Here is a 15369-nt window from a genome sequence, read left to right as displayed (position 1 = left end):
CAGATGATGTAGCCAAGTCAAGTAAAGTTCTTGAATTTGTTCATCTATAGAACTAGATTGTAGCACTATATGTTTCACAGGATTTTGGTGAAAATTAAGTGGAATAATGTGTGAAATGTTAGGCCCAACATCTAGTAAACAATAGGCTGACTGGGTTCAGGGAGTAGGTCAGTTTTGTTAATCTATCGATTACCTTCATGCTTAGGACAATGCCTGGAACTCAATTAAAATTGTTCATTGAATCAGTGAATGTATGAATTAAGCCTGCTTTCCATTTTTGATGTCTAATCAGTGGTTATGAGTACAAGGACACAGAATCAGGGATGGAGATAAGTCAATGAAAATGAAAGAAGAATCATGGTATAGAAATATCAAGAAAATAAACATCCATGTAGTTAAAGTAATTTTTTTTGGAGGACATACATAATTCACAGAGAAATTCTGTCTTTATACATTAGGTTTATATATTATTAAAAATAGTAATTATCTATCTCTTTAAAATGTTGACTGCCTAAATTTCTAGAACATAGAGGGAGAACTGTAATTTTATCTTGTTTTCATTTTCAGTTTGTATGTGTTAATAAAACACTACTGCTAAAATGTACTTTTCCACTGACATTAACTGATAGCCAGTAACTGTGGAACAGCAGCAATTAGAGGCAAACCTAGAGACTTGAAAGTGACATATGATTAGAAAACGGAAGTAGAGATACACATTAAATGTAATAATCTGTCACTTAATACATAGAAAAAAATAAAAATACTTTTCATGGTTGGAAAGGGGCCACTTCTCAGACAATGCTCCTTTCCTTACACTTAAAAACATAAGCAGTGATAGAGGATCTCAAGAGGCTGTCTAGTCATTCTGAAGGCCTTTTGTATGTTTCTTAAAATAATTAATGAAGAAAAGACTTAAAAAGAATTATAGCAATATCCATGGTCATAAGTTTAGAAATCAATTGTATCTAATGAAAGAAACCTGACAAGCTATGCTTAATATTCAGTATATGAACTTGTTTTCCACTGGCACACAATTGGGGCATGTAGAAAGTGCTTTTCAGAGAATGATGTATTTGTAAAGATGATACACTTTGCAAATATTCTTCAGGACAGATCATTCAAATGCATGTCCTGTTTAGAACTTTGCTGCAACTTGAGTGTGTGGATGCTGTTAAGGACTGAATGTTTGCGTCCCTCTAAAATCATATGTTGAAATCTTAATCCCTATTGCGATGGTATTAAGAGGTAGGGCCTTTGGGAGATGATCAGATCATGAAGGTGGATCGTCATAAATAGAATTAGTGCCCTTATAAAAGAAACCCAAAAGAGCTCTCTTGCCTCTTTGATTGTCACGGTGAGGACACAGCAAGAGGACAGCCTCTATCAAACAGGAAGTGGGCCCCCACCAGACACTGAATCTGCTGGCACCTTCCTCTTGGACTTCCCAGCCTCCAGAACAATGAGAAATAAATGCTTGTTGTTTAATCCAGCCAATTTATGGTATTTCTGTTACAGCAGCCAGACTAAGACAGATGCTGAGCCAGTCATTCCCATTTGATTACACAAAAAACCTAAAGCACATTTCCACGCCTGTTAAAATAGTTTCAGAAATTATGATCATTACTTTCAAGAAAAAAATCCAGATTATTTAAGTCTATATGGTATTTCTAAAGAGAGTATCTTAAATATTAATCATTTTTTGAAGCTATTTTCTTCTTTTTCAAAATTGAACTGGTCTTTATTTAAATCATATGTTTATTTATTATCATTAAAATGAAATGAATTTATTTTTTAAGAGTTTTTAAGAGATAGAAGTGGGGCCCAGAGAGATTTCTTTCCTTGTTTTGCCTTCAGTGTCAATATGCTTTTGCTACTAAAGTGTTCTGTTCACCTTCAAGAGCAGAGGGAGTAAGTTTTACGGACTCCTGCAATCCTTTATATATGGCGGCAGCCTGAGTAAATACAGTAAAGATGCAACTCAAAACCTCACACTTTGGAAGATGGCTTTAGTTTACAGAATCTGACTATCTATAACTTTTAAGGCTCTTGACAGTAAAAATTTATAGCATCAGGAACAATTTTCTATGCCCCAGCACTGAGTCCTGCTTCAGGAAGAACATTCTTCTATCAATATGAAAAATTATTGCTAAGAGAAAATATTTTTATACTAAGACATGTCTTGAGTTTTTGCTCCTTATCTAATATTCCAGATATTCTCTTTAAAGACATTTTTCCTTCTGTTACTTGTAATTTATCTAGATCTCAGTTAAATCACTTACAGTTAAAGGCAATTTTAGAGATTCATAAGGTTAAGGATTTTCGATGATGTAGACATTGCATTCAGTTTCCAAAAGTCACTGTCTCTATAATTCAAGGATACTAAGTCAAACATTTAAAACATCCTGGCATTTATATTAGATAATACATCAGATTAAATTCTGAAGATTTTGAAGTGGACTATATATTTACATTTTGTATTTTATAGTTGAATGCATCTTGTTAGGTTCTGGAGCAAAGTGAGATATAATCTTCCCTACATGAAGCATTCTAAATTCTAAATGGCATTCTAAATTCATACCAAACTTATACAGGTAGCAGTCAAGGAAATATTTCTAACCATATTATACAAAATATGTATAATCTCCAAGATTAATTATAGGTTTCTGATATGAAAAGCATGATGTATTTTTGAGTAAGAATACAGATGCAAGTACCATTTTATCTGTTTTACATTTTTCAAATTTCCTTTTCTCTGATCGCTAATTTAACTTTTCAGCAAACAAGCACTGACAATAAACATGCAATAGCTGGAAAAATTGATGACGCTGACCTCTGTGGAACTAACAAAGATTCCCTCCTTGACCAAACTCCAGCCAGGCTCCTTTGAGCCTCCTGTTCCACTAGGCTTTAACTTTGGCCCATGAAGAGTTCAACAAACACTAACATCATTTCTAACACCTCCAGGCCACATCCTTAAGATGACCCTAGGCCCCCTGATAGTGCCTGCTTGAGAAACTCAAGGCTGCCAAAAATTTTACTGTTTGTTTCAGCCAAGACCTGAGGACAGAGCCTCTGTCTCCCAGTCTCTCTGCGATGATAAATATCTTTATAATCTCAAGCTAGAACAGCCAGCCTAACCACAGTCACACCAACTAACCCTTCGTATTTTTCACATCCTTGACTCTATCAAACTCATGCTGACCTCTTTTCCTATTTACTCCCTTGTTCTCTCTTTAGAATTTCCTGTCACCTCTGTACAAATCAAAGTTGAGTTCAGTCCACCATGGACCCGTGGACTCTTTTTCTTATTGCAATAATTATTGCTGATTGAAATCTGTTCTTACCATTTTAACTAGTGTCCGGTTTTATCATGGGTAAAATAATTTCTTCATGTAGGATCCAGCACAATGGGAGAAATAAGTCAAATAGACCCACAAAGAGAATGTTTTTCAATACTGATCATATCTAGATGCCACAAAACAATTGGCATCACTTATGTGTTCACTTTTTCCAACCTTGGCAATCCATTTTACATTGACCTGACTCTGTCCCACTATTGACAGAGAGCTTTTCAAACTGCTGAGCCTCTGCTTGTGTTTTGAATGGAGTTTCATTAATTTAGCCTTCCTAATTTTCCACAAAAATATCATAGCCTTATGTTCACACAGACATACATATAGAGACATGCATGTGCACACTCATACACATTCACAAAATACTTCACAAATTAAAATTACCAGCACTCCTAGCCTACTTATTGGCAATGTCCAGAAGAAATCTCATATATGGCATACAGCAGCAATAATCAGTAGATAATGCATATTTTTCAGGACAGGATAGAAAATCTGTGAATCATTGAGAAAGTGAAGTTAGAAACTAAGGTTTGGCACCAAAATACTTTGATTAAGAATAACAGATATTGTCAAGAAGTTTATATTTTACCCTTGTATTTATAAGATTAATTCAGTGCCAACTGAAATTGCTAATGGGATTTACTTTTCAATTTAAAAACATGATGTCACAGTTTATTTACAACAGTGGTTCTTGAAAAGGAACTATTTACCCCCAGGAGTCACTGGACAATGTCTAGAGACATGTTTAGTCATCACAACCGTGGTTATTCCTGCTGGTATCCAGCTGGTAGGGGCCAGAGATGCTACTTAACATTCTCTCCTAAATAGTGCCTGCAAGAAAGAATTATCGGGTCCAAAAACGTTAACAGTTGCCAAGGTTGAGGAATCTTGATTAGAATGTGAATGTCAGAAGAATGACAACGCAATTTTTTTAAAAAGAGTAAAAATATGATGATCAAATCTAAAAATATATTGTTTTAATAACTGAGTGGTATTGATGTAAGAATTGATGGAAAAATCATTGAAGAGTATTGATAGAACTAAAACTAACATGTTGCAAACTAATGTAATCTGGTCCAATGTTTCTAGTTTGACAGCAAGTAAGAGGAACCTTTTAAAAAACAATGCATCTAGGACATGATCGAAGGAAATTAACACAGACGTAAATAAGAATTCGTGTACAGCAATATGAATAGTATTATCATAAAAAGAGCAGAGGATGCCCCTAAATACCTACATAAAATTAAAGGAGAAAATAGTCTTAAAACTTTAAAAATAACTGAAATGCACCTTGCATCTATTATATCTCCTTATTTTCAGTAATTCCTGTTCCTCTCACTTGCTGGTCCTCATGTCGAATGATGAGCATAATAATGGACCTGGTGCCATGTGTACCCAGGCCCTTCCCCAGAGTCCTATCTTGGCTTAATGACTTACCCTCTGTATAACCTCCTGTCTCTTTACCTCTAATCCATTAATGTTTGACCATTTGCTAACCCTTCATGTTTTAAGATCTTCCAAAAAAGTTTTTTTTATTTTATGTAATTGCCAAATAATAGCTGTATATATTTATAAAGTAAAACATGATATTCTGATTTATGTATACATTATAGAACACTTCAACCAAGCATATTAATATATCTATTACCTCATCATATTATCCTTCTTTTGTGGTAAGAATGTTAAAAATCTATTTTTCTAGCAATTTTGAAATACGCAATACATTATTAACTGTGGTCACCATGCAGTGCAATAGATTATTGGACTAAAAATTAATCCTCCGGTCTAAATGAAAATTCATATCCTTTGATCAGTATCTCCTTTGTCCCTAACCCTTCTCTTCCTCCACACTTCCAAGCCTCTGGTAATCACCTTCCTACTCTCTGTTTCAATGAGATTGACATTTTTAGGTTGCTCATATAAGTGAGGTTATATACTAGTTGTCATTTTGTCTTATTCCATTTAGCATAGTGCTCTCCAGTTTCATCCATGTTATCACAAATGATAGTATATCCTTTTTAAAGGCTGTATAATATTTCATTGTTTAAAATGGAATGCCACATTTTAAAAATATATTTATGTGTTGATGTACACTTAAGTTGCCTCCATATCTTGGCTATTGTTGATAATCCTGAAATAGACATGCGAGTACAGGTATCTCTTCCACATATCCACTTCAAGTTTCTTGCATATATGCTCTATAAGATTGCTGAATAATATAGTAATTATATTTTTAATTTTTTGAGGAAACTCCAAAATATTTTCCAAAATGGCTGTACTAATTTATATTCCCACTGACAATGTACAAGGGTTTCCTTTTCTCCCTTGCCAACACATGCTATCATTCATTTTTTTTTATTTATCATAGACATTCTAATAGGAGTGAGATGGTATTTCTATGGTTTTAGCTTGCACTTCCCTGATGACTGGAGATGTTGAGCATTTTTCATATTCATGTTATCCATTTGTATCTCTTTTCTTGAAAATGTATGGGCCGAGCATGGTGGCCTGTAAATCCCAGCACTTTGCGAGGCCAAGGCGGGAAGATCAAAAGTTCAGGACTAACCTAGGTAACATGGCAAAACCCCATCTTTACAAAAAAAATACAAAAAATTAGCCAGGCATATATACCTAAAGGATTATAAACTGTTGTATTATAAAGACACATGCACATGTATGTTCATTGCGGCAACGTTTACAATAGCAAACACTTGGAACCGACTCAAATGCCCATCAATGATAGACTGGACAAAGAAAATGTGGCACATATACACCATGGAATACTATGCAGCCATAAAAATGATAGATTCATGTCCTTTGCAGGGACATGGATCAAGCTGGAAACCATCATTCTCATCAAACTGACACAAGAATAGAAAACCAAACACCGTATGTTCTCACTCATAAGTGGGTGTTGAATAATGAGAACACATGGACACAGGGAGAACACATCATACACCAGGGTGTGTTGGGAGGTGGGGGAGCTAGGGGAGGGATAGCAGGGTTGGGGCTAGGGGAGGGATAGCATTAGGAGAAATACCTAATGTAGGTGATGGGGAGATGGATGCAGCAAACCACCATGGCATGTGTATACCTATGTAACAATACTGCATGATCTGCACATATACCCCAGAACTTAAAGTATAATAAAAAAAATATAGCCAGGCATTCATGGTGGCATGTGCCTGTGGCCCCAGCTATTCGGGAGGCTGAAGTGAGAGGATGGATCTCTTGAGCCCAGAGGCAGTGGTTGTAGTGAGCCAAGATTGCACAACTGCCCTCCAGCCTTGGGCATCAGGGTAAGATTCCATCAAAAAAAGAAAAAAGGAAAAAGAAAAAAAGAGAAAAAGAGGAAGGAAGGGAGGGAAGGAGGGAGGGAGGGAGGGAGGGAGGGGAAGGAAAAGAAAGAAAAGATAAGAATGAAGAAAAAATGTCTGTTCAGGTTTTGTCTATTTTTTAATGGTTTGTAGACATGACTAGAGACTCTTGCTTGGCAGAGGGAGTAGCAGAGTAAAGTGACTAGAAGTTTCAGAGGCAGTTTTTTGGGAAAAGGTGTACTATGTAGAAGATTCATGTTTGCTATGTCATAAAATAGGTTTATTAAATGACCAGTGGTAGAATTGGGGGATGAAGGAGTTGTGTTTGTGATGTGTGGTAATAAAAATTCAAATGGTTAATAAAAACAAGGTCACTTTGAAAGATCTGGTGTACATTGGTATTTTCTTTCTTCATTTAAAGCCTTACTTAGGAATTTGGATGTTGAAACCATTTAAGATGTGAGTAAGCTTCACCTGATGGAACACACAAAATTTCATAATGTCAATAGCTGAATCTGTCAGAAAAAAAGAAATGAAGGAATCTATAAGTTGCTTTTAGATTGATTTATTGCCATGTTTAAACTAGTTTTACCAGAGAGAATTGTTTTTGCCTCATCAGTGTGACTGAATCAGTGGGCTGGAAAATAAAAATTTCTGAGCTCCATTTTTACTATGTGTCAGCAAGAAATTTGTACAAGAAACTTTGTGTAACTCCTTTTACACATACAAAAAATTGAATTTGAAATTGTCTAGCTTTCTGTAGTGATTAATGTTTCACTAACTGACCAAATCTACCGATTAAAACATAAAGCTGTAATTCACTGAAAACTTCATAAAGAATACATGTCATTTTATAACTGCATGTTAACAGTTTCATTTATTTTGCTTTATTTTAAGAATTATAGAAACATGGTAAATGGAGTACCATTTCATTATGTTTTAGTCTACCAAGGAATACATCACTCATTTTGTCATTGAAGCCTTGTACAATAACTCTAAACTCAGCAGGCATTTCTTCTAACTGCCTTTAATAAACTCACTCTCCTGCTCTCTGGAAGGCAAAATGTCTGATCCAAACCCAAACTCTGATTCTCCTACAAACCTACTAAGCCAATTGATGACCCTGGTTTTACTTGAATGATATATATTAAAATGAGAAGTTTCACCAGAAGGCAATTCCCTTAATTTCCAATGATCTACCTGAATTGCTTACATCCTCTGCCCCATTCTCCTCTGAATCCCACCTGCCCCTGACTTCTCCTCTTGCCCTTCATCATTAATGTATTTGCCATGAATGGCTGTTTCTCACTACTATTCATACATATTCTTTCACATTAAACATTTAAAAATATACATTTCTCCAAGCTACTTCCCCATGACTTACCTAAAACACTGTCTTGACTCACAGAATTGTTTCACCCACTCATTTCTGGATGTCAAACTACAAAGTGATCAACAAATCCAGACTCAAGCATTAAGATCTCGGTATGTGTACACACACTGAATGCTGGAAGACTACAATGTTTTTCACATCTTCAATCACAGAACTCAAAACGAAGCTATTTGAACAGGCTTCAGAATTTTCAACTCATCTCTCTTCCGTTTATGGCATGGGATAATACCCCTTATTACAAATCATCCCCCTTCAGGAATAGAGAAATGTACATATATGTAGTTAAAGAAATGACAGAAACAGAAAATCGATTTTGTGGATAAGTAGAAAGACAGGCTCTGAATCCAGTTCTTGTTCATTATTTCTTGAAACACCTCTTCACTCCCATTTCTTTTTTAAAAATGCTCAGAATAACAGCAATAATATCTTACTGTAAAAAGCTGCTGTATAAATAAATTACAGTAATTATATTCCATAACTATAATATTATTACAGAAAGCATTGTAAATAAACTATACATACAGCCATAATATTATAAAGCAAACATTGTGTTATTAAAATAGATACAGTGTTCTTCTAGATAAAAACTAAAATATAGCTGCATTTTAATACTGTAGCACTTATTAAGAATTATGGAAACTTAGTAGATGAAATACTGTTTTAATATACCATTTAAAATGTTAACAGTATTTCATTTTAAATGATGGAATCATTACTTATGAGCATAATAATCAGAATTATCTCCAGAAATGTCTTTTAGACAAGTTTTAATGATGGGTTTTAAAAAATTTACTGAATATAAAATAACTTTGTTCTCAGCACTTTTAATAATTTACTAGTGATGTAATTTTTCAAGTTTGCTTACTCATAATAAATTCAAGTACATATGCAAGAAATGCATTTATATAAAATCACATGATACGAGAAAATGAAGAATGTGACAAATGTTTGAAATTCTGATTCTAACCTAAAACAAAACATCACAAACCCTCTGCACTTTACAAAAACACAGATCACAGTTTTATGAGCCATGAGACCATAAAAGTGTCAGTAATATTAGAAAGTTTTCTTTCTAGTGCATAGATTTTAATACTTAATTTTTTACATGTCTTTATCTCTGAGTTTTTATTTGTGAATGCATAGCTTCAAAACAATGGGAGTTGTATTCCATCAAATTAGAAGATTCAGTTTATTTTCAATGTGTTTGATGAACCTACATGTGTGGAAATATTTTTATCAATTTGATTAAGGTATTATTTATGTACAGTACATTGAGTGATCTTAACTGGAAGTTCAATTAATTGGAACAGTTGATGTACTGGGGAAGCCACTGCCATAATCAAGTTACAGAACATTTTCTTTGCCTACAAAGCCTCCTCCCGCCTCTTTGCAGGGTCTCTGTGCCTCCACCACCCTGACGCATCCTAGATGACTACTCATCTGTTCTCTGTTGCTACAGACTAATTTTCATTTTTTTAGAATTGTGTATAAAGAAAATCATAGAGTACATCCTCCTTCATATCTGGCTCAGTGGTTATGAGACAGACACATGTTGTTTTCTGATTCAGTATTGTATTTCATTTTATTGATTAATATTATCTATTATATAAATCTATAAAATATTTTTATTCATTCTTTTGATGGATGTTTAAGCTGCTACGAAATTTTTTTCATTATGAATAAAGATGCCATGAAGGTTCTTGTAGAAATCCTTCTCTAGACATAAACTTTGATTTATGCATTTATAGTAATATAAGTGCAGTTCTTGCCTCAAAAAGTATGTGTATAATTAACTGTGTAAGAAATTGCTAAACACACTTTCAAAGTTTTAGCAATCTTTTATATAAGCACCAGCAATCATTGAGAGTTCTATTTGTAACATTTCACCAATATTTATTGTTGTAAATATTTCTAATTTCAGTCCTAGTGGGTGTTAGATGACCTATAATTATGACTTTAATTTACATTTTCTGGTAATTTACATCGGGTTTTTTTGGACATTTGTGTATCTTTCTTTGTAAGAATGCTAACTCAAAAGTCTAAAATAATTGCTCATTTTACATTGACTTATCTGCTAGTTGGGGTCTTCCAAAAAGCAAATGCTAAAATGAGAATAGACATGCAAGAGATTTATTGGGGGGAAAGCTGTGGGAAAAAAAAGGGAAGGCCACAGAGAGCAGGGCAATCTTTAGACCACAATGCTGGTCTGACACCTGTGAAGAAAAGGAAATGGGAAGGAAGAAGAATTGGATAGGAAGAGTCTCAGACTACTGCAGCATCATATGGAAAAGACTTAGAAGGGTTTATGGGGAGTCTTGAAACCAAAGTAATCCATTGAGGAGTCCCTCACCTCATGGGAATGGGCCTGCATTAGCACGGGTATACATAGCAGTGGGAAGCACTGCCTCAGGGCAAATGTGAGGATGGTACCAGAAGATGGCATGGGCCTGCTGTCAGTTACACCTTCTCAGCAGGAGAATACAGCCTCCATTTCCCACTCCACCCCACAAACCTTCTTTCTGTAGGTAGCAATACTCCTGTGGTTTCAAGTCTGTCTCTCTCTCTCTCTCTCTGAGGGTAAATGTAGAAGAGGAAAGTTGGTAGAACTAACTGCTGACCTGTTTGAAAATTCATGCTCAGGGCCACATTGCTACCCCTTCTATTTCTCCTCCATTACCCATTTTAAAGTCTTCTCATCCTCACTCTCACCTTGACAGGTCTTACTGTCTTATCTGGTATGACTCAAACCATTATCTCTATAGTATCTGAGCCCTGGAAATCACACTCTTGCCAGGCCTGTGTTGCTATGTGTACTTAGTACCCAGAGGAACCTAGTACATCACCTGGGTTCAGCACATCTACAGCCTCCCTGTGCTCACTGATTGGAAGCAATATTACCTCTTCTTGTCCATTAGAGTCAATTGCCTCTGATTTATGGTGACTCCTCTTCTTACCTGCTGGTTCCTGGTCACAAAAAATCCAAAGAGCCCTGGCAGTTGCCCTAACTTGTGGCCCAGTGGGATTCTTTATTTGACTCTGGTAAAAGTGTGCCCCACTGGGAACCATGACCTTCAGTTCAACTGAAATTAGAGTTGGGCAGATGCATAACACAAACTATCTAAGTCTAAGAGACTGACTGTATACCACTTTTCATTCCTTGGCATTCTTTTTTATTGAGGACAATGAACCATATAAATCTTTAATTTAATGCATGTAATGCAACCAGAAGGACAACACCCATTCTTTCAGAGTGTTGCCTCTAAATTGGCATTTTATCTGTGCTTTTAGAAGGCTGTGACGGGGCTCTACGGGGCCAGCTGCTTCAGGATAATACATTATGTATTAAAACCATTGCATTTCATGATCATGGACTACTTGAGGTCTTAGGCAGTGCAGTCAAGAAGAAAAAGTAGCAATAGGCATAAAAATTAAAAAGAAAGATGTAAAAGTGTCTGTATAGAATGAAGATGCTATCTTCTTAGTAGCAAACATTAAAGAATCTACTACAAAAAACTATTAAGTCAGTTTAGCAGAGCAACAGAGCAATACAAAATAATTGTATTTCTACATACTGATAATGAACAATTGGAAATTAAAATTATAAGTTATAATCACATGAAAAAACATCAAATACTTACAATATACAGCAAAATATGTGCAAGACCTGTATACTTGAAATGATAAAACATTGCTTAGAGAAATGAACTAAAACATAAATAACTGAGATACATAAGCTATTCATGGATTGAAAGACAGTAATAAGAAATTAGGTTTCCCTCAACTCAATCCATGTTCAAATCCTAGGAAGGAGCTTATTTTTACAATTTTTTTATAAATTGACAAACTAAGTCCAAAATTTACATGGAATTTTAAGCAACTAGAATAGCCTCAAGAATTTTGAAAATTAAGGACAAATTTGAAATATTCATACACCCAATTTTAAAATTTACTATAAAGTACAATAAGTCAGCCAGTGCAATATTGACATAAGGCTATATATATATAGAACAATGGAACAGGATGGAAGCAGTGATATGCAAAAATTTAACTTGAAACAAATCATAGGCCTATACAGAAAACCTAAAACTATAAATCTTCTATAAGAAAACACAGGAGAAAAGAATTGTCCTTGGCTTAGGCAAAGATTTATTGGTCAAAAAAAGCATTAGTTTAAAAAATTAAAAACACTAATCATAAAAAAATTATAAATTATACTCTATCAAAATTTAAAACTTCTGCTTTTGAAAGATTCTAACATGAAAAAGCAAAAGTCATACTAGAGAAAATATGTGTACTTATTTGTTAAAAGTTTTTATCCAGAAACAAAGACTTCTTTCTAACTCAACAACATAACAAATAATCTAAGAAAGAACTAGAGAGATAAAGGAGATAACCAAGAAAGATACATAAATGGCCAAAAAAAGCATACAAATCCCTGATCAACTTCATTAGGTGAAATGCATACTGAAACCTCAGTGAGATACCACTATACATGCTATAGAATGATTAAAATTAAAAAGACTGGCCAAAGCAAGCATTGATAAGGATGAGTTCTGGTGAAATGCAAAATGGCACACTTTGAAAACTATTTTGTTAATTCCATGGATAGTTAAAAATATACTTGTCAAATGATTTACCAATATCACTTTTAGATATTTACCCAAGAAAAATGAAGACGTAAGCTCCCTAATGCATGTGAACATTCACAGAACTGGAAAGTGGCATGGGCATACCACAACTAGTTTATGCATTCACATATGAATAAGCAAAGAATGACGCATCCATACAATGTAACACTGCTTAGCAATGAAAAGGAAGGAAACATTGATATGTACAATATCAATGTCTTTTTGTGAAAGAAGCTTGACACAAGAGACACTGCATTGTATAATTCCACTAATACAAAATTCTAGAAAAAGTAAAACTATAGTGAAGACAGGTCATCAATTATTGCAATATATGGGAGTAGGAGATTGACTAAAAGGGCATGGAGAGATTGAGGGGCAATGGTAATTTCCAACATCTTTGATTCTGATAATATTTATCTGATGACATATATGTCACAAATCATCTAAACATATACATAAAATCAGTGAATATTTCTATGTATGTCAAACCACATGAATGGTGATTTAAAACAAAACATTATCAAGGTTGTTATAATGAACATGTATGAGGTTCTAGATTAGCTAGAACTAATGAATATACACAAAATACCTTCCAGAATTCTTGCCTAAGGACAGGTGACCAGAGCACTTGTTCAGCAGCTTTCAGCCTCTGTGTGGTTTATTACTTAACCTTGTCCATCATAGCTATGTAGGTTCTTGGGACAAAGCCTGGGAGCAGAAAGAACAAAATACATTGTTGAAAATAAGAGCTCAAAGTCACACAAAAATGAGCACTCAAATAAAGGATTTCTTTAAATAAAGAATTTCTCAGCAAGGCAGATTTACTTCTGCAGAAGAGTACTGCTCCTTCCTCTGGTCACCGTGAGAGCACACTGAACAAAGGAGGGAAGGGGTTTTTAATCCCTAACAGCAGTCAGTCCCTGCTACTATGTCCATTCCTCATTGGCTGGGGTCAGACAGCACAAGCAGTCAGTCCCTGCTACTGTGTCCTTGCCTCATTGGCTGGGATCAGACAGCACAATCTAAGCTGATCCTGATTGGCTACTTAAAATGGAACAGGGGTGAGGGATACAGCAGCAGGAAGAGAAGTTTCAGAACTAAAGGTGCTGAATAAGGAACAGATGTGGGTTACAGATTTGGATGGCTGGAAGGTTGTATACTGTAACTAAGGACAAGGAGGCAAGGAAGTTAGGCTTTGAAAATAGAGGACAAGCAGAACCTTTGATTAGGAACTGTTTCCAACAACATCTGAGATCCAGGTAGGCTGGATTCTTGTCTTTGTTTGTCCTGGTTAAAAAAATATATTATATTCTTTCTTCCAGTTCAAAAAGTTGGCCCTTATCTAGATGAAGTTAAATTCTTGGTTTATACCCAAAATAAAAAAGGGTTAAGAATCAGGAGTTTTGCCACAATGAGATACCATCTCATGCCAGTCAGAATGGCGATTATTACAAAGTCAGGGAACAATAGATGCTGGCGAGGCTATGGAGAATAGGAACACTTTTACCCTGTTGGTGGAAATGTAAATTAGTTCAATCATTGTGTAAGACAGTATGGCAATTCCTCAATAATCTACAACCAAAAATACCATTTGACCCAATAATCCCTTTACTGACTATATACCCAAAAAATATATACCATTCTACTATAAAGACACATGCACACATAAGTTTATTGCAGCACTATTTATGATAGCAAAGACATGGAACCAACCCAAATGCCCATCAATGAGAGACTGGATAAAGAAAATGTGGTACATATACACCATGGAATACTATGCATCTAAATTAGATCATGCCCTTTGCAGGGATGTAGATGAAACTGGAAGCCTTCATCCTCAGCAAAATAACACAGGAACAGAAAACCAAACAACTCATGTTCTCATTCATAAGTGGGAGTTGAACAATGAGAACACATGGACACAGAGAGAACGACACACACCAGGGGCTATTGCGGGTGTGGGGCAACGGGAGGGAACTTAGAGGATAAATCAATAGGTGCAGCAAACCACCATGGCACACATATACCTATGTAACAAACCTGCATGTTCTGTACATTTATCCCTTTTTTTAAGAATAAAGAAATAAAATAATCAGAAGTTTTCATTGTAATATCAAATTTTCCACTAGTTAGCTATGTGTATTGCAAGAAATCAGTTTTTTTTCTGTGTCAAATTTTCCTCATTTGTAAATAGAAGGGTTGAGTAGTTGCTTTCAACATTTTTTTAAAAACTAGTAATATTTGTGTGTTGCTCATTCAACTGAATTTACTCAACAATAATTTATTTGACTACCACTATTGTGTGTGTATATGTATGTGATGTGTGTATACATGTATATCATTGTGTGTGTATATGTATGTGATGTGTGTATACACATGTATACATGTGATCTATACATATGTATATACATGTGATGTATACATGTACATGTATACACACATCACATACATATACACACATACATATTACACTCATACATACATATATTCACGTATACATACACACATCTGCAAATATATGTTAATGAGAACTCCTCATACATGATAATTTTCATATTTCAGTGAGATAACTACAGACAAAAGCAAATAAACTAATAATTTAGTCTATATAATTTTATCACAGCAAAATATTCATTTTAAATGAGCAATTTTGAAATATTAAAAATCAGTTACTGAGC

General features: G+C 34.8%; 1 long non-coding RNA gene across 1 annotated transcript in view; it reads right to left on the bottom strand.

Moving 5' to 3' along the window:
- Window positions 1–9533: 9533 nt before the first annotated feature.
- The window catches only part of LOC118146771 (uncharacterized), a 55711-nt gene continuing 49875 nt past the window's right edge, over window positions 9534–15369 (bottom strand). The window contains exon 3 of the long non-coding RNA XR_004732715.3: window positions 9534–13399. This is a non-coding gene — a long non-coding RNA (uncharacterized LOC118146771). The remainder of the gene's footprint in view (window positions 13400–15369) is intronic.

The sequence above is a fragment of the Callithrix jacchus genome, chromosome 13, assembly GCF_049354715.1.
Source record: "Callithrix jacchus isolate 240 chromosome 13, calJac240_pri, whole genome shotgun sequence".
In the NCBI taxonomy this organism is placed as follows: domain Eukaryota; kingdom Metazoa; phylum Chordata; class Mammalia; order Primates; family Cebidae; genus Callithrix; species Callithrix jacchus.
The sequence above is the reverse complement of the archived record's forward strand: the minus strand, read 5'-3'. Positions and strand labels throughout refer to the sequence as shown.